Here is a 22,974-nt window from a genome sequence, read left to right as displayed (position 1 = left end):
TGCTGTCTACACCAGGAGTAAGGTCAGTATAACTGTCAATCAGGGGTGTGGATTTTACTGGCCAGAAAAAATTCACTAGAAAATTGTTCAAAATACTGAAGCCAGTAGTAACGGTTTTGTATAGAGAAGTTCGTGTTCCATTGCTGAAGCTACTGAAGCATGGAGGAAGACGAACAATTATTAAAATGCAGAACATGCATTTTATCATTAATTGCAAGTATTATGTGGTACTCCTCATTATTTTCTAAAATATATAAACAATTTCTGCATGTGCTGGTTCCACTCACAGCAGCAGAACCAAACACCTGCATTTATAGGTGTATAATCTATATATATTATAGATTAATAGGTTTATGATGAAAGTAGGTTTTCTGCCAACAATAGTTGAACTGCAAGCCAGCTGCCTCAATTTAAAAAAAGTCTTGTTCACCAGTTGAGTACTGTAACAGCTATCCAGTAATGATAATCTCATGTACATGATCACGAAAGTAGTGTCAATTAACTGCTAAGGGTTCTGTCAGCTCTGAATGAGTATTTTCATCATTTCACCTGGTGCACTTAAAGATTAGAAAACTGCATCAGGACAACTTCAAAGTTGATTTTTGTTTTCAGCATTTTATTTTTGAATGACTTCAAGACCCCCTCTGTGAATTTCAATAACTGGATGCAACAGTAACAACTCTGACTTTTGCTCATTAAGTGTAATTGTTTAAAATGTTACATTACTGATATTAACATTTTGCAAGATTGTATGTATAAAAAAATCAAAATTTTCAACTTTGTTAACATCTTGAAATACTAAGCTTTTCAAGGTTAACAATGACGCAACTTTCATAGTGACAAAGATTTTATTCCACTTCGTATGAATAAAAATTTTCAATAAAAACTGTATTAAGGCTCCATTCTGAAAGCACTTATGCTACTGAAATCAAACTAGTCATGCTGTGAAGTGCTTAAGTGTTTGTATGATGGAATTTTCGTTTTTTGCCTGAAGCAGTTTTGTAAAGTTCAAAAATACCCTATCGTAGTGACACTGAACAGTTTAAAACCAGCATTTATAAAACTTAATTCATAATCAATTTAACCTAAAATTGCAAGCCATACCATAAATTTTCAAATTAAGTTGGGGCTTTACAAAGCTAGTGTAAATCAATGATTTTTAAAGTCCCTCCACCATTTTATTCTATTTTTATGAAAAATGTTCTGTAAATACAACAGAGAACCCCACATCCAAAGTAGCCTGCAGAATTAAGTTTACATGCATCTAATAGAACACTAACCATCTATCCATACTATAACAGTATCATACACAACCACTGGTGATTATTCATGATCTTGGCTGTCTGGTAAACATTTGCCATGCATTTGTCAGCTTAATTCTTTCCATCCCAGTATAGTATGCATTTCAAACAAAGATCTATTCTACAGTACATGCACTTCCTACATTTTCCAGCTATTTTCCCAGTCTCCAATCTGTTTTTATAAAATGTGCAATAAGTCTGAACAACACTAAAACTTTAGATTAAAACAACTTTCTACAGAAGCATTGCTAAACAAGAACTTCACGGAAATAAAGTCTCAAAAAAAAAAAAAAGATTTAACAAGGCTTATTGAAAGTTAACTATTTAAGTGACACCTAATTTTTGGCCATTTTTAGTTTTAAGATAAGATATATGGCACTATTTAGGTAAAGAACACAGCATGAACGTTAGTAGTATTTAAAGGAAGATAAAGCTGTATTCTGACCCATTCTTGACATCAATCCAGTTCCAGGACAGACAATAGTTTTGCTTTACATTATTAACAAGCAGCAGGAAAAGAAAAAAAGTTACTAAAAATAAACAAACAAAATAGTCTTCACATTTTTATATAAACAATTAATGGAACTATGAAAATATAAAAATATTACTGAAATACTTTTGCTTTAGCTTTGAGAGAGGAATTTTAGCCATACTACCAACAGTGCAAGTAGATCTGGCTTCTCTGGTTATCTTTTAAGTAGACTTCACCAGTCAATCACAATGCAATGACAGTATATTCAATAGGCAAATTCTGGTTGTCATGTCTAACTGAAGTTAGAACAGGTTTCAGAGTAGCAGCAGTGTTAGTCTGTATCCGTAAAAAGAAAAGGAGTACTTATGCACCGCTACAGACTAGGGACCGAATGGCTCGGCAGCAGTTCTGCAGAGAAGGACCTAGGAGTTACAGTGGAAGAGAAGCTGGATATGAGTCAACAGTGTGCCCTTGTTGCCAAGAAGGCCAATGGCATTTTGGGCTGTATAAGTAGGGGCATTGCCAGCAGATCGAGGGACGTGATCGTTCCCCTCTATTCAACATTGGTGAGGCCTCATCTGGAGTACTGTGTCCAGTTTTGGGCCCCACACTACAAGAAGGATGTGGAAAAATTCGAAAGAGTTCAGCGGAGAGCAACAAAAATGATTAGGGGACTGGAACACATGAATTATGAGGAGAGGCTGAGGGAACTGGGGATGTTTAGTCTACGAAGAGAAGAAAGAGGGGGGATCTGATAGCTGCTTTCAACTACCTGAAAGGGGGTTCCAAAGAAGATGGCTCTAGACTGTTCTCAGTGGTAGCAGATGACAGAACAAGGAGTAATGGTCTCAAGTTGCAATGGGGGAGATTTAGGTTGGATATTAGGAAAAACTTTTTTACTAGGAGGGTGGTGAAACACTGGAATGTGTTACCTAGGGAGGTGGTGGAATCTCCTTCCTTCGAAGTTTTTAAGATCAGGCTTGACAAAGCCCTTACTGGGATGATTTAGTTGGGGACTGGTCCTGCTTTGAGCAGGGGGCTGGACTAGATGACCTCCTGAGGTCCCTTCCAACCCTGATATTCTATGATTCTACTTGTGGCACCTTAGAGACTAACAAATTTGAGCATAAGCTTTCGTGAGCTACAGCTCACTTCATCGGATACATCGTGCATCCGATGAAGTGAGCTGTAGCTCACGAAAGCTTATGCTCAAATAAATTGGTTAGTCTCTAAGGTGCCACAAGTACTCCTTTTCTTTTTGCGAATACAGACTAACACGACTGTTACTCTGAAACAGGTAAGGTGAGATATTACCAGCAGGAGAGCTCGGGGGGAAAAACCTTTTGTAGTGATAATCAAGGTGGGCCATTTCCAGCAATTGACAAGAACATGTGAGGAAGGGGGGGAGGGTTGAATAAACATGGGGAAATAGTTTTACTTTGTGTAATGACACATCCACTCCCAGTCTTTATTCAAGCCTAAGTTAATTGTACCCAGTTTGCAAATTAATTCGAATTCAGCAATCTCTCAATGGAGTCTGTTTTTGAAGTTTTTTTGTTGAAGAATTCCCACTTTTCGGTCTGTAATCAAGTGACCAAAGAGACTGAAGTGTTCTCCGACTGGTTTTTGAATGTTATAATTCTTGACATCTGATTTGTGTCCATTTATTCTTTTCGTAGAGACTGTCCAGTTTGACCAATGTACATGGCAGAGGGGCATTGCTGGCACATGATGGCATATATCACATTGGTAGATGTGCAGGTGAACCAGCCTCTGATAGTGTGGCTGATGTGATTAAGCCCTATGATGGTGTCCCCTGAATAGATATTTGGACACAGTTGACAAGGGGGCTTTGTTGCAAGGATAGGTTCCTGGGTTAGTGGTTTTGTTGTGTGGTTGTTAGTGAGTATTAGAAGTTAGAACAGTTTTCCCTCTTCCACATACTACAGTCAGTAGGGATGTCATAAATATGAAGGGAAGGGTAACCCCTTTCTGTATACAGTGCTATAAAACCCCTCCTGGCCAGAGGCAAAATCCTTTCACCTGTAAAGGGTTAAGAAGCTAAGGTAACCTCACTGGCACCTGACCCAAAATGACCAATGAGGGGACAAGATACTTTCAAATCTGGAGAGGGGTGGGGGGGAGGCTTTTGTCTGTCTGTGTAATACCTTTGCTGGGAATAGATCAAGGATGCAAGCCCTCCAACTCCTGTAAAGTTCATAAGTAATCTGGCTAGAAAATGTGGTTTTCTTTGTTTCGGCTTGTAAATTCACTGTGCTGGAGGGAATGTGTATTCCTGTTTTTCTGTCTTTTTGTAACTTAAGGTTTTGTCTAGAGGCATTCTCTGTTTTGAACCTGACTGCCTGTAAGATTATCTTCCATTCTAATCTTACAGAGTGTTTCTTTTATCTTTGTTTTGTTCTTCTAATGAAGTGCTGGTTTTTTCAGAATCTGATTGGGTTTTTAGGGTTCTAAGAAACCCAAGTTGGTCTGTGGAGAACTAGGGACTCCAAGTGGTCCTTTCCTTGTTCTTTGTCTAAATCACTTGGTGGTAGCAGCATAATGTTCAAGAACAAGGCAAAGTTTGTGCCTTGGGAAAGTTTTTAACCTAAGCTGGTAAAAATAAGCTTAGGGGGTCTTTCATGCAGGTCCCCACATCTGTACCCTAGAGTTCAGAGTGGGGAGGTCACCTTCCTTTTCCTCTCATACTACCAACTCTCCTTTCCAAAACATGAACCAGCCTTCTTAATAGGAAGTTCTGTTTCTGAACAGACTATTTACACTCAAGGTACATTCTATAATCTAGATAACGATTTGGGGGGAAAAAATCAGTTGTAGTGGGAAAAGCACTGCAGACAGGAAGAAAATATTAGTCACACAATTTCATATTAGCAGAAATCTCACTGTCAGGGATGGTCTAGAATGATAATACTTAGTCCTGCCATGGGGGGGAGGGGAGAGAAGAGTTGTAGAAAAAAGTTAAATGCAAAATTGTTGTAACTGGCTAGTCAAGTTATCTAGTTCACAATATATAAACAGCTATGTCAAGACATTTTTATTCCCTACACTAAATGGACAGTCCACATCAAATAAACCACACTTTTGAATTTTTTTTTAAATTCACTACATCTAAGATTAAAACCAGTAGTTTAAGAAATTCTCTATACAGAATGTACCACCAAATACACAGTATAGTCAGTTCCACTGTTTCTATAATCACTGTATAGCAGCTACCACTTGTTTGAGTCTTTCACACCAAGAGAGAACATTTGTCTTTCTACATTGCAAAATGACAAAATCTGAAGAGCCAGTGCAGTAAACAGCACCAGTTTATACTCTGCAGTGCACCAGAATTCAGGTTACTGCTCTTTCAAGAAAAAAAAAAGGCAAGGTTCATCAAAAGCACACATTGTTCAAAGTCTCTCTTCCCATCAGGCACATTTAAACCGGAATCAGCGCCTCAATCCGGTTTACGGGACTCTGCTAGTGCCACAGTTGCTGTGCAATCTCAAAGAGGACCTTCCAACGGCAGCTGCTTGCCAGACAGCCAAGCGCCAGCAGGCCGGGGCGAGCTGTATCAGTCGGTTACAGTGAACCAGGTTTGACGCCGAGCTGCCTCCTCCTGCTGCACCAGCATCGCCGCTCCCTCCCCAGCGACCTGCCCCCGCACGGCCCTCCGCAGAGACCGGCCCGGCCCGCCCCATCTCCAGGACCCCCAAGTGTCGGCGAGGGGCCCGGCAGCGCGGGGGCAGCCGGGCCCCAGCGCCATGAGGAGCCGGGCCCGCTCTACCCGCATCCACCCCGCGGGGGTGGCGGCGGCCCGGCCTAACGGCGCGGAGGAGAGACGCGGCTATCCCACGCCCTGCCGGCGGCGTCGGGGGCCGCCTGGTCCGGGCAGGCGTGACCCACGAAGGAGCCGGGGCGGCAGAGCCCGTGAGGGTGGGGTGCGTGACCGCCTCACTCACCGCAAGCCGCGGGGCCAGGCCGGGCCGCTGCCTCCACTCAAGAGCCACCGCTTCCTCCTCCGGCTAGGAGACAAAATGGCGGCGGCAGGAAGTACCATCAGCTCCGCCGCCCCGCCCCAGGGCCCCTGTTCCCGTACGCTGCGCAATCCGCGTACCGAGCTACCCGTCCCCCGGCGGGGCGCAACGGCCCCAGCGCAAACGGCTCCGCACGCCCAGGCAGCCCGCCTACCAAAACAGCTTTTCCCCACTCGCCAGAGGACAAGCAACCCTACGCAAACATCGCACTTCCGAAAAAAACAACATCAGGCTACTCAGGTCGCTGCGCAAATAGCGCTAAAGCCGCTTCGCCTACCTCTCCAGGGAACAGGCGTCCTCAGCGAGGAATCGCACCCAACATACGTAAACCGCGGTCCGCGCGCGGGGGTAAGCCCTATCCGCGCAAATCGCGTAGCCTACAGATGGGGGCAAATCTCTCTCCCACGCAAACTCTGCGCCCTATGCCCTGAGTCCGCTTCCCACCGCAATCGGCGCAAGGGAGCCAGAGACGCCCCTACGCACATCACGTAGCATTCTGCAGGTTAACCAGCCGCCAAATGCGCAAAATGCGTAAACACCAGAAAAAGCCGATCCCCTTCCCGTTCTCTTACACCACCTACGCAGATCGCTGGCTGCAGGACGCGGGCGCCGTGAACAGCACAAGAGTTACGCACACAGCGTAGCACCCCCTCCCCCCCACAAGAGGAAAGCGGGTCGGAATACAACGTTGAGCAGCAGGCCTCAGCCAGACACAGACGTCCCAACGAAAACTGAGTAGCCTCCCTGACGCAGCGGCCGCATTACGCAATGCGGATTACGCTATCAGAACAACGTAACCGAGGATGTTGAATACCGACACCCCCACCTCCGCTCGACCGCGCCCCCCAGTCGAGGGAGCCGCTTCCCTCGCGCGCGAACTCGGCTCTCACCTGGGGACGGGCAGGCCGCGCTCTCCACCCTCCCGCCGGACCGGGTGCCGTGGGGCCCGGAGCGGGGGAGGCGTCTCCTCCGCCTCGCACTGGAGAGGGGAGGCTGGGGCGCGGGCCTCCGCGGGGCAGATAAAGACCGAGGGGCAGCGGGAGGGACCCACAGCGGCGCCGCACTGACCTCACCGCGCAACGCTCTGCGTCGCGGCGCAACAGACCACGCCCCCTCCGCCGGCGACGTGCGCCCCCCCCCCGCTTCCTTAGCCCGGCCCCTGGAGCCCGGGGCCCAAGGAGGAGCCGGGCGCGGGCGGGGCGCGTGGGAGAGAGGTCGGGTCGCTCTGCGCGCGCGCGCTGCACGGCACTGGGGAGGAGGGGAGCGCTGCGGGGCAGGGCGGGTATTGCGCGGGGGAAGGGCGCTCTTGGGGGTCTGTAGCCAGTTGTGGGGCGTGGGGAAGGGGCCGCTCTGCCGCGCGGGGCCGCGCGGGGGGGGAAGGGGCCGCGCGTGGGGAAGGGGCCGCTCTGCCGTGCGGGGGGGGAAGGGGCCGCTCTGCCGCGCGCGGGGGGGGAAGGGGCCGCGCGGGGGGGAAGGGGCAGCTCTGCCGCGCGGGGGGGGAAGGGGCAGCTCTGCCGCGCGGGGGGGGAAGGGGCAGCTCTGCCGCGGGGGGGGCCGCGCGGGGGGGAAGGGGCAGCTCTGCCGCGGGGGGGGGGGCGCGCGGGGGGGAAGGGGCAGCTCAGCAGCAGACGGTCACTGCACGGACGGTGGGAGGGAGCCTCTTCAGCCACTTGGTCATTGCAAGCAGGGGAAAAGTGGCTCTCTGCAGCTGGGTGGGCGCTGCATAGGGAGGCGGTTTCTGCAAGTTGATGGGCATTGTGCAGGTAGGGGGCATGTCCCTGCAGCAAGGTGTGTGCTGCACGAAGAAATGAGGGGAGAGCTCTCATGTGAATAGCGCATCATCCACTGCATGGGGAGAAGATTCTCTTCCCCCAGTGCTGTTGGTTGAATCACTTGCTCTGGAGAATTGTTAGTCCTTCCACTTTCTGGTCTGCCCAGTATCTGTTGACTCTGAAGTCTGATAATGGTACAAAATGTCTGTGTTAACTGTTTTACTGCTGATCATTTTAGCAGAAAGATCCGTCTATTCTGGCACTGTGGGTGTGACCCCCTACTAGTATCGTGTAATGCCCCTTCATTGATTTGTATGCAGCACTCCCCAGATTGCTGCGGCCCCTGGTAGCCAGGGCTTACTCACACCCAGTACCGGGTTTACCATGGTGGCATGGCACTGGGCCCAGAGTCAGGAGGGGCCCCGGCCAGCCCAGTCCCCTGGCTGGGAGCTGCCCCGCCCCTGCTCTACCCCCTCCCCGCCTCTTTCCCAAAGTCCCCGTCCCTGCTCACCGGAACTGCCCCACACCTCTTGGGCTGGTGGCTATGGCATCCACCTGTAGGGTTTCTTCCTCCAATCCAGCCAAGCAGCCATCAGGTGACCCAAGTGAGCCCAGCTTGCCTAGGGCTGGTGGGTACAGTGGTGGTTTAGGGGAAGGAGAAGCCCTGACCCCCGCAGGAGCTGTGCTGGTGGGGAGAAGTCCAGACCCCGGCAGGAGCTGCAGGGCTGAAGCCCCCAGCTGCCCTAGTGGCAGAAACTGCAGGGCTGAAGCCCCAAGCCCCCTCTATGCAGAGCTAGCCTGAGCCCCTCTCTCTCCCAATTCCCCCTATGTGGAGCTGGCTCTCATTCTCAGGCTGTGGAGAAGTTCAGCCCAAATCTACCAACCTTGGTATGTTCATTTCCCCCATCATGACACAGCCATGAATGGATTTAACTTAAGAGGCAGGGTCAGCATTAGCCCCATTTGGCAGGTGGGATCTAGGGCTGGGGATCTAGGGTGGGATCCAGAGGTGAAGTGACTTTCCCAAGGCTAAGCAGGGAGTCTGTAACAGAGCAGAGAACCAAACCCAGAACACCTGGCCCCCTGGCCTGTGCCTTAATCACCCACTGGCAAAACCAAAAGTCAGTACTATGATGGGATGGGGAAGAGAAGGGGATAGGAGAAGTGGGGGCCCAGCATGTGGATCCCCTTGGCAGCAGCTGGGGCTCTCCTGTTAAGCAGGCCCATCAAACCCTCACCCTGACAAGCCCACCTCCTCTGCATCTGTACCACCCTGATACACCTCCCCATTGAGCCCCAACTACCTACACATGGACTCCAACCTAAATGAAACCCACCTCCCCTGCATGCACGCACACACACACCCCACCCCACCCCACCCCCGAGCTCCAACCACTTTCACTTAGCACCACTGCAGACTCCCATTGCCCCTGCACCTGGAACCTCCCTGTGCATCCAGATCCCCCACTGAGCTGCCCACACCCAGACTGCTCCACACAGAACCCTCTTACCCCCATGTGGATCCCCCCCACACTAAGTCCCTCTGAGCTTGGATCCTGCTGCCAGGCTGAGCCTCCCTGCCCACATCTGGTTGCCTGATGCAAAAGGAGCAGGGCCCCAGGGTGTTTCTGTGGCAGACATGGCCCTTGTGCTGTGTCAGGGTCAGGTTAAGCCTCACTGCCAAGTCCCTGTCCCAGGGGGGCGTGGGAGGCTGCAGGGTATTCTCCCACTGCAGTGGCCTGTGCTCGCCACTGCCATGGTGGAGCTTCCACATTTATTTATTGTAAACAAAAAAAAAATTTGCAGAATTTTAAAATATGCACAGTATTCGATGCAGAATTCCCTCAGGAATATGGGGCGCTGTACAGCTGTGATGGTGGGACTGTGAAGAGGATGCTGGACAGTAGGGGATCTGTGGGTGAGGGAGTTAGGCAGGAGGTATGGTGTGCAGAGTGCTGTGCAGTTGTGGTGGGAGGTCAGCGGGAGGGGTCTCTGGGCAGGCGCTGCTGGCATAGCGGGTCCAGGGGCATTGGGCATAGGGATCCGTGGGGAAAGTCTCTGGGTGAGGCGATGCTGGGCATAAGGGCAGGGCACTCGGCAGGGGGGCAGTGTGGAAGGGGCATGTTGGCAGGGCTGGGCAGGCCAGTATATGTCGAGCAGTTGTGGGTTTGTAAACAATGCCCTTGTGCTGGGCTGAGTGGGGCCACTCCCGCTGCACTGTGCCTCATTGCCCCCAACCGGCCCTTCGCTCTGTGGACCGCCCCCCATCACATGCCCTATTTCCCCAATGGGGGCCCACAAATATGTTTGACGCCGGGCCCACAAAAAGTTAATCCGTCCCGGCTCACACCTCTCAGGATATGTCTACACCAGAGCTGGAAAATGGCATTTCCAGCTGAAGGAGACATACTTGCATTAGTGCTGATTGAGCAGTGTAGCTCAGGTAGCAGTAGAGGCTAGCTGTCCTGAGGATGTACCTACAATTTCAGACAGGATTGTACTTGAGGAAGCTTGCTTCTTGTGCCACCATGGCTGCGTTGCGAAGTTTCCACCTTTCGGGTCTGGTGTAGGCATCCTGTCAGCCAGAGCCCTGTGCTGAGCATGGGGCGGCACCTCACTTCCCCATCAGGAGCCCCAGCAGTCACGGTGATTCAGGCAGACCATGCTGCCCAGATGCAAAGGCAGAGAGCACCTACTCATGGGGTTGCCAGTTTTGGTTGGCTGTATTCCTGGAGGCTTCATCACATGATGAAATCTTTAATTAAATGTTAATCTTTAATTCTTTGGGACTCCAGGACCATCCTGGAGCGTTGGCAACCGTACCCACTCCTCTTTCTCATGCCCAGGCACAGCATGCCCTCTGCTGGCCAGTGTGGAGATAGCCATTGCCCCATCTGCTGCCAAGAGCAGGCCTGCAGGTGTGGCTGAGATCGACATTGAGGGCACAACATGAACTCCCTTTCCTCCTCCCCATTATACATCCACTCTCAAGCTGGCTACAATCTGGTCCCTAACATCTTGGGTCTAATAACTGTTTTGAAGGACTCCAGCTGTTTGGTCTGTCTCCCTAAAATGATCCATGATCTTTCACAGGATCAGCTGTGCCCCTGATCCTCAAGTGCAAACATAGTCATGCCACCGGGAAGGTCGGGCTCAAGTTCTGTGCCTGTGTTCAGGAGGAAGAAATGGAGACACCGCTATGTGTTTGCCAATCTGAGCAGGAGACCTTTAATATGTGGCCTCTTATAGCTATCCACAGCTATGGTATTAACTATTGGCTGTCTGCTGGCCATGTGTGGTGGGGGTGGGGAGAGAAGTGCCTCGGGAAATCTCTACCACAGCATTAACTGTGGCTCCCAGATCCCAAGCAGGAAGCAGAGGAGGGGTTGATCTGCAGGCAGTGGGGAAATTCATCCCTAGAGCTCCCTGGGTAAACTCAATTCTGGCATTTTCAAACTTCTGAATGGTTGACTTTCCAGCATTATCATTCTTGTAACAGGCTTTTGATTACTATATTGTCTGTATAACTATGGGACCCCAATCTTAAATTAACACTCAGCAGAGGACTGGATGGCTAAAGGGAGAGACTTTCTCCAGAAGATCACCAGTCTGAGTCCTTCCCAGTTCAACAGGGCCTAAAATTTTTCTCCATTTGCACATGTCCAGAGAGCAGGCACCTCAGCTAGACGGATCCAGAAATTCCCAGAACAAGGTGTGGTAGTTATCTGACATGCTTAGTATCTGTTTCTGAGGCTGTGTAGGAAGTTTTCATTATTGGCAACCCACTTGGGACGCCATACCCTACGCACCCTCTGAGAGCTGAGCCAACCAGAGATAGGGTAGCCAAGCATCCGGTTTTCGACCGGAACGGACGGTCGAAAAGGGATCCTGGCAGCTCTGGTCAGCACCGCTGACTGGGCTGCTAAAAGTTTGGTTGGCTGCAGCAGAGGGCTCCCAGAAGCACCTGGCATGTCCCTCTGGTTCCTAGGTACAGGGGCGGCCAGGAGGTCTCCGCGTGCTGCCCCTGCCACCGGCTCAGGCACCACCAGAGAACCAGCTCTGCAGCTCCCATTGGCAGGGAACCAATGGTGACGCCTGCGCAGCTCCCTGGCTGCCCCTGCGCCTAGGAGCTGGAGAGACATGATGCTGCTTCCTGGGAGCTACCTGAGGTCAGTGCTGCCCAGAGCCTGCACCCCATCTACTGAATGCCATCTACTGGTACCTGAACTCACTATTTACTTATATACATATAGAGAGCACTTCTGTAACAGGCGAGCTCTGAGGGGGGAGGTCTCCCAAACCAAGAAGCAGAGGAAAAGGGGCTTCCCCCTTACTTTAGGGCTCCCGCTTGTTGACAAACAAAGGGGTTCTGAAGATAATGATGAAAATTGTGGAAACACCCCATGGGTCATGAACCACCGGTCTCAAACTCAAGTCCATAGGAGCAGCCACACTCCAAGCCCAGCTCCAGTGTGAGGCTCCATCTCTGATGTCTGATTGGTGGAGCCCCAGAGCGCCTAATTGGCCAACTGGCCCTGCTTAAGCCAGCAGCAGGAACAGGAAGCTGTCTGAACAACCGGGCTTCACCCTGCTTTGGACTGTGTGCCTTGTGCTTCCCACCCATGCTGCCTGATATCCTGGCTTGACTCCTGGCATCTGACTTGAGGTTCCTGGCCTCCAGCTTGTTTCCTGTCTCTGACCCCCTGGCAGCTTGACCTGGCCTGACTGTGGTTCCCAACTTGTGGTTCCAATCTCCAGTTTGTCTCCTGCTTCTGACCTCCCGAAATCCTGACCCAGTTGGCTCTTGACTCCTGTCTCCTGGCTGCAGACTTTGACACTGACTACAAGGTCTGAATGCCCATGACCAAGCCACGACACCCTTACAGTGGGATTGATAGTTGGCTCAAACCGGAGACAATTTTCAAAGGCAGGAATAATCCAATGTCTCAGGAATTGCTGTTTAAAAACTAGATGCAACAAAGCTGATGGAGAAGCACCCTTGGTGCTGGGGATATTTCTACCATTGGCCTGTGAACCATACAGGATATTTCAAAATGAAAGGAGGCTCTAGGATCTGGTGCAATGACTTCTCCTGCTGTGTTCGCCACCCAAACACCCTTTGGTCCAGGGTAATGTGTATGGGCCTGTTTTCCAGGTGGGGGAACCAAAGGACAGGGAATGTAAGTGACTTGGAAAAGGTTATAGAGGAAATATGGGGCAGAACTGGGAGCAGAGATCTGATCTCCATTCACTACCTGGAACTTTGGTTAATAAGGAGTTATGGTTGGCTGGCAGTGCCTTGTACCCATCTAGAATGTTGAGTGCAACTAGATTTAAATCTCTGAAAACCAGAAAATAAAGAGGTAAGGTGCATAGCAGCCCTCACCCAACCTTGACTCTGCTGGTGGAGCTTGAAAACGCCACTAGGGCTATACTGTAAGTATGGTTCAGTTAGGACTGCCCTGTAATTAGGAGACATGGGGAATGTCTAAGGGCTTGTCTTTGCTGCAGAGTTAATTCAAGTTAAATTCAAGTGTTGACTGTTATGATTATTGGACCTACAAAGTTGCCATGAGCTCAATTGTAAAAAGTATGTGAAAGTTCATAAAAGTTACAATACTTTGAACAATAGGTCAAGTTGTTTACAATGACAAATATTATAGTAGATGCAAGAAAACCCAACAGAGAAACTAGCGGTCCAAACAACAAGGGCTTACTGATACAATTCAAGGACTATGCCAGATCATACTTAGTAAACAAGAAAATATGGAAACAAAGGTACCTATGCCAAGTTTGGCCTTACAACAATTCATTTAAATGATGGACAAATCAATGAGGATAAAATATGCCACCTACTTTTACTCCTTTTTGGGGTTCCTAAAAAGAGACTTTGGGGAAAAATAGTTTTCTCCCCTCAGCTCATCCCCCAGTCTGCCAGCATTGCAACTCATCTTGACTTATCTCAGCTTCCTCAAGCTTAAGTCAGACAGAGCAGACCAGGCTAACGATTTCCTGGGGCAGGCAGAGGGAGGAGGCCAGCTGGCCTTGTTCTTGTTGAAGAAACTTTGTTTTCACCTATGAGTGCTGAAAGTCACCACACAATCACGACATCCCCTCCTCAGCCCATCAGTGGGACTGTCTTACATGTCTTTGCAGGGCTGGTAGATCCTATATTGTTTCCCCTTCCCTTGTTGTGTCGCTTTTTTCCCTCCCTCTTTTGTCCTATCCCCTCTCGTTTTCTCAGCTTTTTGTATTAATGTAGTGAGATGAGATGACCACAACTGTGCCTTGTCTAAGGAGCAAGAATCCAAATAGATTATGCCCCCAATTAGAGCATGAACAGGGTCCAAGCAGAAAGTGCTAAGCTTGACCTGCCAGCCAAAGCATCCATTCATGATTGACCAGTATTCCAAAGATATCAATAAAATCTGTATTCCCCCACCTTTCTCCTGCTCTCTCCTCCACCTTGAGCCTGTCTGTCTTAGAAACAGGAGAAGTAAATACCCTTTACACAGCAGGACTGGAAGTAAAATTAACTCTTCTAACCAACAAAAGGTTGTTCTGAAAATAAGTCTCTAATATTTTGGCTCCCAACAAGAGACTTTAAAGGATTTGATTGTTTCTGTTTCAATATAAATGCTTGTTTTAATTTCTTGTTCTTTCTTGTGTTCGATCAATACACTTTCAGTTTTAGAATTAATGCTTTTGGGTGTTTGCCGAGTAAACTAAGGTCTCTGTAGAACTCTTCCCCCCTCCCCCCCGCCAAATCTATCTATTACCATGTGATGTTGGATAGTGAGAGAGTTTATAGTCACCTTAACTCTTCAGGCCTTCAAGATCAATACAATATGCCCCAACTCAAGTCCCATCCTTACAAAACATCTTAAGGGTGGTGCTGCTTTTAACTCCAGTTGGCTGCCCAGTCAGGGATGTGGGCTGTGCTGTTCAAGTTAGCACAGCTTGTCAGCTGCTAACACAGCCCCTCTGTGCAGCTCAAGTAGTATTTCATAGTGTGGCTGTATTTACTTGAGCTGGGCTAACTCCAGAGGAGTTAACTCAGGTGTAGATAATGTCAGTTTACTCTGCTGTGAAGACATTTACCATATGTGCCATGGTGTGTCCCATATAATTATATTCTTTCATTCATCTGCTTGCATGCCCACTGCCTTGCACTGTTTTAGGGACAGCTCTATGGACTGGATCAGGAATTACTTACAGTGGGTTCCTACAGTTTCCAGTGTGATAGGATGGAGGTGTCTCTGTAATAGGAAGGATCATGCAGCCTTGTTTCTGGGATGAGTTATGTGGATTCTGCAGGTAGAGGAGCACTATGATCTATTGTTGCCATGGGGATTTCTAGCGGTCTGGTATCCGACATGACAGTGTTACAGGGCAGAGAGAAGTGCAGGTGGTGTTCCAGAGGGAATCCGTAGGCCAAGGGATGAGGCAGTGCCGCTCATACTTAGCTATTCATTAACCTAGTTCTTGGGCAGTCAATAAAACAGTTACTAACCTGTTCTGTAACTGTTGTTCCTCTAGATGTTGCACATGTCAGTTCCACTTCAGGTTTGTGTGCACCAGAGTCAGAGATTTTTCCTTTAGTGGTACCCATCGTGGTGGCATGCACACACCATCTGCAGCCTTGAGCTGCTGTGCTCTGAATAACAGGTGGAGCCACCTCCAAACCCTCTCAGTTCCTTCCTATTGGACAGACCCCAATATAAAGGGGAAGAATAGCAGGTCCTGGAGTGGACATGTGCAGCACATCTTGAAGAACAACAGTTCCAGATCAGGCTAGGAACCGTTCTTCAAGTGATTGCAGTGTCCATTCCACTTCAAGTTGACTCAAATAGTTCAATCCAAAGATGGATTTGAGTCTACCTGAAGGACTACTCATCTGAACTTGGCATTGTTTCTGAAGTGCTGAATGAATCGTGAAGGTGTGTACCGATGACAAAGTTGCAGCCTTACAAATGTCTTGTTTTCTAGCCTAAGGCACTTGGGCTAGAAAAGCTGCAAAAGTTGCTTGACATCTTGTTGATCACCCTTCCGGGCAGGGTTACATTGGTAATGTCATAGCACATATGCATACAGAAGGAAATCCATGAGCGGACCCTCTGAATAGAAACTGGAAGGCCCTTGATCCTGTCTGCAATGCTATGAACAATTCAGATGACAATCTGAACAATTCAGATGACAATCTAAACAATCTGGTTCTGTCCAAGTAAAAAGCTAATGTTTTTCTGACATCCAAGCTAAGGAGTCTTTCTCCACCTTTATGAGAATAAGACTTTAGGAAAGAAAGTTGGTAAACTTGATTGAGGTGGAATTTAGACATTGCTTTAGTCAGAAACTTTGGCTGAGGATGTTAGTAAACTTTGCTCGTTAGAAAAGACTGTGTAAGAAGGGTACCAATATTTGTATTTTCCCCACTCTTCTCACAGAGGTAATCAATACCAAAAATGCTACTTTCATGGATAGGTGAAGTAAAGATCAGGTAGCCAACGGTTCAAAGGGTGGAGCCCTCAACTTTAGTAACACCATATTCAAATCCCAAGAAGAGAAAGGACTTGCCATTTGGGGATATAACCTGTCCAGACATTGGAATGAGCATGTCCAATGGGTGATGAGCCAGAGAGTGACTGACTTTAACCAGTCCTACAACTTTCTGAAATGAAGTCTGGCATGCTAGATGACATGTGCAGGAGGTCATGTGTCCCAGAGGCAGTTCCTTACAGCAGAGATGATGGTGTTTGCCACAGTAATCTTATGGGCTCTAATATGGCTTCATCTATGGGTAGAGCTGTGCGGGAAGGGCGTGTTGACCCCAGTATATCCACCAGCCTATGGGAACTCCCTTGCGCTACCTCGACCTGGATTTCCTGAGAGGAAGTAACCCTCTTTAGGAACTACTGAAGAGGTGAGGACGCCCCAGAGACCACCGCCTCCTCAGGTGATAAGGAGTAGGAATGCAAAGGAGGTTGAACTGGAATCTCCTGTGCCTCCCCAGGTGGAGGCTGTGCTTCTGCAAGGCTGGTAGGGGAGGTTGTGACACCGCACCCCCTGTTCTCGATAGCGATATTCGTGTGATATAATTATGATGTATTTTATGCAAGATAAGGTATGTGAGGTGTCACTGGAAAGGTTATTGCTTGTTGAATGTGATTACCCTATTTGTATGCATGTATTACTGGTGTGGACTTTATTCTGTATGCACATGTCACAGTGCATAAAATGGGTCACAGCTGAGTGCCATTCTCAGGTCAGACTGTCAGAAAACAGCAGAGAGAGAGAGAGGGGGGCGGTGGGGTGGGGTGGGGGCTGCTGGCGGGTTTCCCCCTGCTGCTGTCTGAACTTACAAGACAGCATGCTGACACATTGCCCCCCAAAACACACTGTCTCTCCCCACCCCCTCATTTCAAAAACAGCTGGCAATCTAGGAGGATGCCCCTGGAACAATGGGATTGGGAAACCTGCATCATGTGATGCTGTGCCTGCCCCATGAGGCATTGCAAACCCTTTCCAAAGCACCCTGCGGCCACTTCCACACTGGGACAGCTACCACAATGCACCGCTCTCTCTGGCATTGCAAGAGCTGCTAATGTGGACGTGCTCCACCGTCACAAGGGGTAAGTGTGAACACACAGCAGCGCTTTCCCTGCTGCTGTCTCCGAGGGCTGGTTTAACTCCTGGCGCGCTACATCTGCAAGTGTAGCCATCAGTGGCGGATTAATGATTTTGCTGCCCCTAGGCCCTGAAATAATTGCAGCCCCCTCTCCCCCCCCCAGCACCCCTCCTGCCCTAGCTCATCTCCGCTCTGACTCAGCCTCCTCTCCTGAGCACACTACCGGGTGCTGCTTCTCCCCACTCCCTGCCAGCGCTTGTGCGCGAAACAGCTTCATGCGGCTGGGAGGGAGAGGGGAAGAGGGGGGAACGTGGCATGCTCAGGGGAGGAGACGGGGCTAGGGCGGGGATTTGGGGAAGGGGACCGATAAGAGCAGGGAGGGGGTGGAGTTGGGGTGGGGACTTTGGGGAAGGGGTGGAGTTGGGGCAGGGCCTGGGGGGGCGCGAGCACCCACTGGTGCTGGGGGAAATTGGTGCCTCTGGCTGCTCTTACAAATATGCTGCCCCTGCATATTTGCTGGCCTAGGCATTAATACGCCGCTGGTAGCGATCACCTTAATGATAAAAGGTTATTAAAAGCAAAAATCATCACACATTAGGTTCCTCCAGACCCAAAAGGCCAGTCACTTACTCTAGGTCAAGTATACTCCGGATCTCACCAAAGACAACACTGAAGCCAGTTTCTCTAGTAAACTAACTAAAGATTTATTAGCTAAGGAAAGGAAATTAGAGTTATTGACAGGTTTCAGAGTAGCAGCCGTGTTAGTCTGTATCCGCAAAAAGAAAAGGAGTAATTGTGGCACCTTAGAGACTAAAATAAATAAATTTGTTAGTCTCTAAGGTGCCACAAGTACTCCTTTTCTTTTTTTTTTAGAGTTATTGAGTAGGTAAAGCAAGCAAATCACATCACAGGTGAATCAACGTTTGTAAGGCCAATGTGACAGCAGGGGTGTAGTAATTTGCTGATTTCCATTAGTCTCTCAGGGTTACCCAGAATGGCTCTAGGGATCTCGATCCAATTGCTCAGAATTCCACCCTGTCAGAATTCATCAGGCCAGAGATGCAGGATCATTCCCTTGAATCAGTATTTATAGATTCTGCTCACTTAAGGCAAGCTAACAAGCATCTTGACCCACATGGGTTTTGAGAGTAGCAGCTGTCAAGATACAGCCCTCGCCTTCCTGATGTGAGCAGCTACCAGTTACCACCCCAAGGACCTGCTAATGGATTTTACCAGCTGTCCAGGGACTTGTGCCCAAACCACATAGTGCAGCCCCAAAGGCCTCAGAGAGCAGGGCTGACTGGGACCCAGGAATATGGAGGGTGAAATTCTTACCTCTCTGTAGAGGGGCTAGCACCAGACCTAGGCACCACTTAAGTCCTGCTTCAGACCAGAGAAGTGCCTAGGCCTAGAGGGAGAGAACTGAGGCCTCAGCCTTGTGCTGCCTCCTTTGCACAGAGGTGAGTTTCACTGTGTGGGTCTGATCCTAAAAACTCTTCTGTAAGAGAGTAATTGTGGGATTAGAATCATAGAATATCAGGGTAGGAAGGGACCTCAGGAGGTCATCTCAGGAAGTCCTCAGGAGGACATTGCAGGTCCCCTGCTCAAAAGCAGGACCCATACCCAATTAAATCATCCCAGCCAGGGCTTTGTCAAGCCTGACCTTAAAAACTTCTAAGGAAGGAGATTCCACCACCTCCCTAGGCAACGCATTCCAGTGTTTCACCACCCTCCTAGTGAAAAAGTTTTTCCTAATATCCAACCTAAACCTCCCCCACTGCAACTTGAGACCATTACTCCTTGTCCTGTCCTCTTCCACCACTGAGAATAGTCTAGAACCATCCTCTCTGGAACTACCTCTCAGGTAGTTGAAAGCAGCTATCAAATCCCCCCTCATTCTTCTCTTCTGCAGACTAAACAATCCCAGTTCCCTCAGCCTCTCCTCATAAGTCATGTGTTCCAGACCCCTAATCATTTTTGTTGCCCTTCGCTGGACTCTCTCCAATTTATCCACATCCTTCTTGTTCCAGGTAACTCAGTTGCTTTACTCGCATGAGCAAAGTTAATCCTTGCTTTAAGTATTTGCAGAATTGGGGCCCTAAAGACTAATTTAATAAGGAAATTAGCATAAATAAATAGCAGTGTTGCCAATTCTTTGTATTTTATCACAAGTCTTGGGAGAGTTGATGTTTTTACTTAAAGCCCGTGTGATGTGGGTAATCTGAAACCTCAGGGATTTCCCTGAACTCCCCCATCTCCCCACCCGTGGTGAACCACCACTGACCGGGCCATTAAAAGTCCAGCCAGTGATGCAGCAGGGCGGGCAGTTTCCCTGCCTGGCTCTGCACGGCTTCCTGATGTGGCCAGGATGTTCCTGCAGCCCCTAGGCGCAGGGGCGGCCAGGGAGGCTCCACATGTTGCCCCCGCCCCAAGCGCCAGCTCCACAGCTCCCATTGGCCAGGAACTGCATCCAATGGAGCTGCGGGGGTAATGCCCGTGGATGGGGGCAGTGTGCAGAGCTGCCTGGCCCCGTCTCCACCTAGGAATCACGGGGACATACAGGCTGCTTGCAGGGAGCTGCCTGACATAAGCGCCACCCAGAGCCTGCACCCCACAACCCCCTGTACCAGCCCTAGAGCCCCCTCCTGCACCCAAACTCCCTCCCGCACTCTAACGCCCTGCCTCAGCCTGGAGCCCCCTCCCGCACCCCAGAGCCCACACCCCCAGCTGGAGCATGCACCCCCTCCCGGCCCCCAACCCTCTGCCCCAGAAAAGGAGCGAATGAGCCAGGGGAGGGGGGAATGGAGTGAGCAGGGGGCAGGGCCCCAGAGAAGGGGTGGGGCAGAGGGTGTTGGATTTTCTGCCATCGGAAAGTTGGCAACCCTAATTATGGGGCACTGACAGCTTGGAGCCCTGCCACCCGGGGTTGACAGCCAGCGCTGCACTGCCTGGGGCTCCCCAGGTGGAGGGGCTCTGGCTGTCTGCCCTGAGTGGCAGGACTCGGTCTGTCGGTTTCCAGGGGTAACAGCTGAAACAGTCATTACAATGTCAACACTACATCAACCCAACTACTTTGACCTAAGCGCTGGGCCTCTTGTGGAGGTCGAGTTGTTAGGTCAGTGTAGTGGGTGACTTACATCAGCAGGAGAAACATTATAGTGTAGATGCTTACAGAGTTAGGTCGACGTAAGGCAGCTTACACTGACATTACTCTGTCGTGTAGTCCAGGCCTAAGTCTTGCAGATTCTTTCTGCAGAACATATCAAAGATACGGCCTTTCCTATCCATCCCCACCCCTAAAACCCATGCAGGCTCCTATCATCTTACATCTTGATTACCGCAACACCCCTCTCTCAAGCCTTGACAAATGCAGTCTTTCCCTGCTCATATTCCATTCTCAATGCTGTAAAGATCATTTTCCTGACCTGTCACTTTGACCATGTCACCCCCGCTCTCTGCATCCCTCCATGGGCTCTTCCTTCTCTATTGCATCAAACATAATGTGACAAAGTTCTTCCTCTACTTTGGTGGGTCTTGCACTTATTGGTGGATTTGCTCGTCTTAGAGCTTCACGGCAGCCCTCAGTTTGGAATCTCCTTCCTTAGAGGTTTTTAAGGTCAGGCTTGACAAAGCCCTAGCTGGGATGATTTAGTTGGGGATTGGTCCTGCTTTGAGCAGGGGGTTGGACTAGATGACCTCCTGAAGTCCCTTCCAACCCTGATATTCTATGATTCATAGGATCTTGAATTCTATCATGTTCAGCTGGTTTCCACCACAACCTCTAGGTCTGTTTCAGAGTCACAGCTTTCCACGATACAGTTCCCTATCCCATAAGAATGACCTATAGTTTTTGTTCCTAGATGTATGACCTTGCATGTAGGTGTATTTAAATGTATACTGTTTGTACTTAAGCTTACTCACTCTATACTAATGACTTGTTCTTATTTGCCTAATTCACCAGTTTGGCACATGCAAATTTTACCAGCAATTACTTTATGCTTTCTTTCAGTTCACTGATGATTGATCAAGAGAGTGACTTTGATGAAGATTAACAACAGCTACAGTTTGAGATTCATTTTGACACAATGAAAGTAGTCCTCTTCATTTCCTCTCTTGAACTTGTGATGATGTACAATAGCTTCTCTGCTCTACTCCGGGGGTGGTTGCATTGGTCCCTGTGTATATACCAGCTTCTTAGATTTGTAAAACCCCCAGGACGATGATCGATTGTTGTCCATGTCCAAATAAGTCAAGAAGTAATCAGCTTAGTTTGCAACAAGGGAGATTTAGGTTAGATATTAGGAAAAACTTCTAACGGTGAGCATAGTTAAGTATTGGAACGGGTTACCTTGGGACACTGGGGGATCCCATCTTTGGTTTTTAAAAAACATGTTAGACAAACATCTGTCTGGGATGGATAAGGGACACTTAATCCTTTCTTAGGTCGGGGGTGGGGGAAATGGACTAGATAAGTTTTTGAATTCCCTTCCAACCCTACATTTCTATGATTTTATGCCACATTTAAAATACAAGTATACTTCAGTTACATGCGGTAGCCAATAATTTATTCTTATTGGGGGCAAGGATATGGAGAGAGAAGTGGACATGAAGAAGATGCTACTGTATTAGATATGCACAATGACATTTTCCACTGTGACTAACTTTGCTCCATGTGATCTTGTGCAGCCATCAGTGTTAAAGAAGGTGGCCAAATGAGAGATCTAGACACTGCATTGCAAAAAGCCAGAGCTCCTGAAACCAAGCAACTACTAATCTGTTCTACAAATATACATGTTGGAGGACACAGCACCCTCATCAACCCAACTAAGCAGGCCCCCCCCTTTTAGAGATAACAGCAAGAAAGAACATCTGAAGATAAATAAAATATTGCCCTGCAATATTCAAAGCCTAGTGTTTCTTCTTGCTATGTTTAGTGTGGAAGAAAGAGCAGAGTTGAAAAAGCATTCACCTACTCATATCATCAGGCTGGCCGGTTGTGACAATCCAAATCCAGACACTGCAAAGGGAGAACAGGGCTCTAAATCTGAAGGAATAAGTAATTGAAGCAACTGGTTGTATACAATATTATTGTGTATAAAAATACATCACATAAGGTCTTTTATGAAAGCTTGTCATGTTCTGAACTTGGTCATTATGAGCTGTGTAAAAGAAGTTACTCACCTTGTGCAATAACAATGGTTCTTTGAGATGTGTTCCCCTATGGGTGCACTACTAAAGGTGTGTGCTGCTGAGTGGAGAATTTCAATAGCAGTCCATCCTGCCGGCACATGCATGATTCCCGCCTGCCATGAGGCAAGCTGGTGTGTATGGGGACTTCCTTCTCTATCGCAGAGTCAACCAATGAAGCTCCGAAGTAGAGGGAAGGAGGGTGGATCGTGGAGCACCCATAGGGAGACATCTCGAAGAACCCTCATTACTGCACAAGGTGAGTAACTTCGAGTAATGTCCCTATGGGTGCTCCACTGTAGGTGACTCCTGAGCAGTACCCACTGCTGGAGGCTGGGACTTCGGAGTCAAGTTCTGATAGAGGTGACAGTACTGTGGCACCAAATTGAGCGCTTGTAGTCAAATTCCCCAGGATGGCATAATATTCTGCAAAGGTATGCACAGATGCCCAGGTAGCACTCTGCAGATCTCTGATATAGGGATACCCTTGGGAAAGATGAGGAGACTGACCTTGTGGAATGCGTGCGTATTGAAGATGGGGGTACTACCCCATGCAATTGGTAGCAGATTTAATACA

The 22,974-nt window shown here is 48.9% G+C and overlaps 1 protein-coding gene and 1 long non-coding RNA gene across 11 annotated transcripts in view; one reads left to right on the top strand and one right to left on the bottom strand.

The window, feature by feature from the left end:
• Positions 1 to 6,855, bottom strand: part of BRD4 (bromodomain containing 4) — a 259,586-nt gene extending 252,731 nt beyond the window's left edge. For 4 of the 10 annotated variants that reach the window (XM_084610643.1, XM_084610645.1, XM_084610646.1 and 1 more), the window contains exon 1: positions 6,704 to 6,854. The gene's annotated coding sequence lies outside the window, so the exon portion shown is untranslated. Of the gene's footprint in view, positions 1 to 5,738; positions 5,823 to 6,703 lie in introns of those variants that run through there. The other 6 variants (XM_084610637.1, XM_084610638.1, XM_084610636.1 and 3 more) reach the window with 5 other exon arrangements.
• An 80-nt stretch (positions 6,856 to 6,935) lies between these two features.
• LOC311510715 lies at positions 6,936 to 22,272 on the top strand. The gene is made up of 3 exons (XR_014709124.1): positions 6,936 to 7,027; positions 17,014 to 17,214; positions 21,220 to 22,272. It is a non-coding gene; the product is annotated as an uncharacterized lncRNA (long non-coding RNA).
• Positions 22,273 to 22,974: the final 702 nt, after the last annotated feature.

Source organism: Lepidochelys olivacea (assembly GCF_965140295.1).
Source record: "Lepidochelys olivacea isolate rLepOli2 genome assembly, chromosome: 20".
NCBI lineage: Eukaryota > Metazoa > Chordata > Testudines > Cheloniidae > Lepidochelys > Lepidochelys olivacea.
The sequence above is the reverse complement of the archived record's forward strand: the minus strand, read 5'-3'. Positions and strand labels throughout refer to the sequence as shown.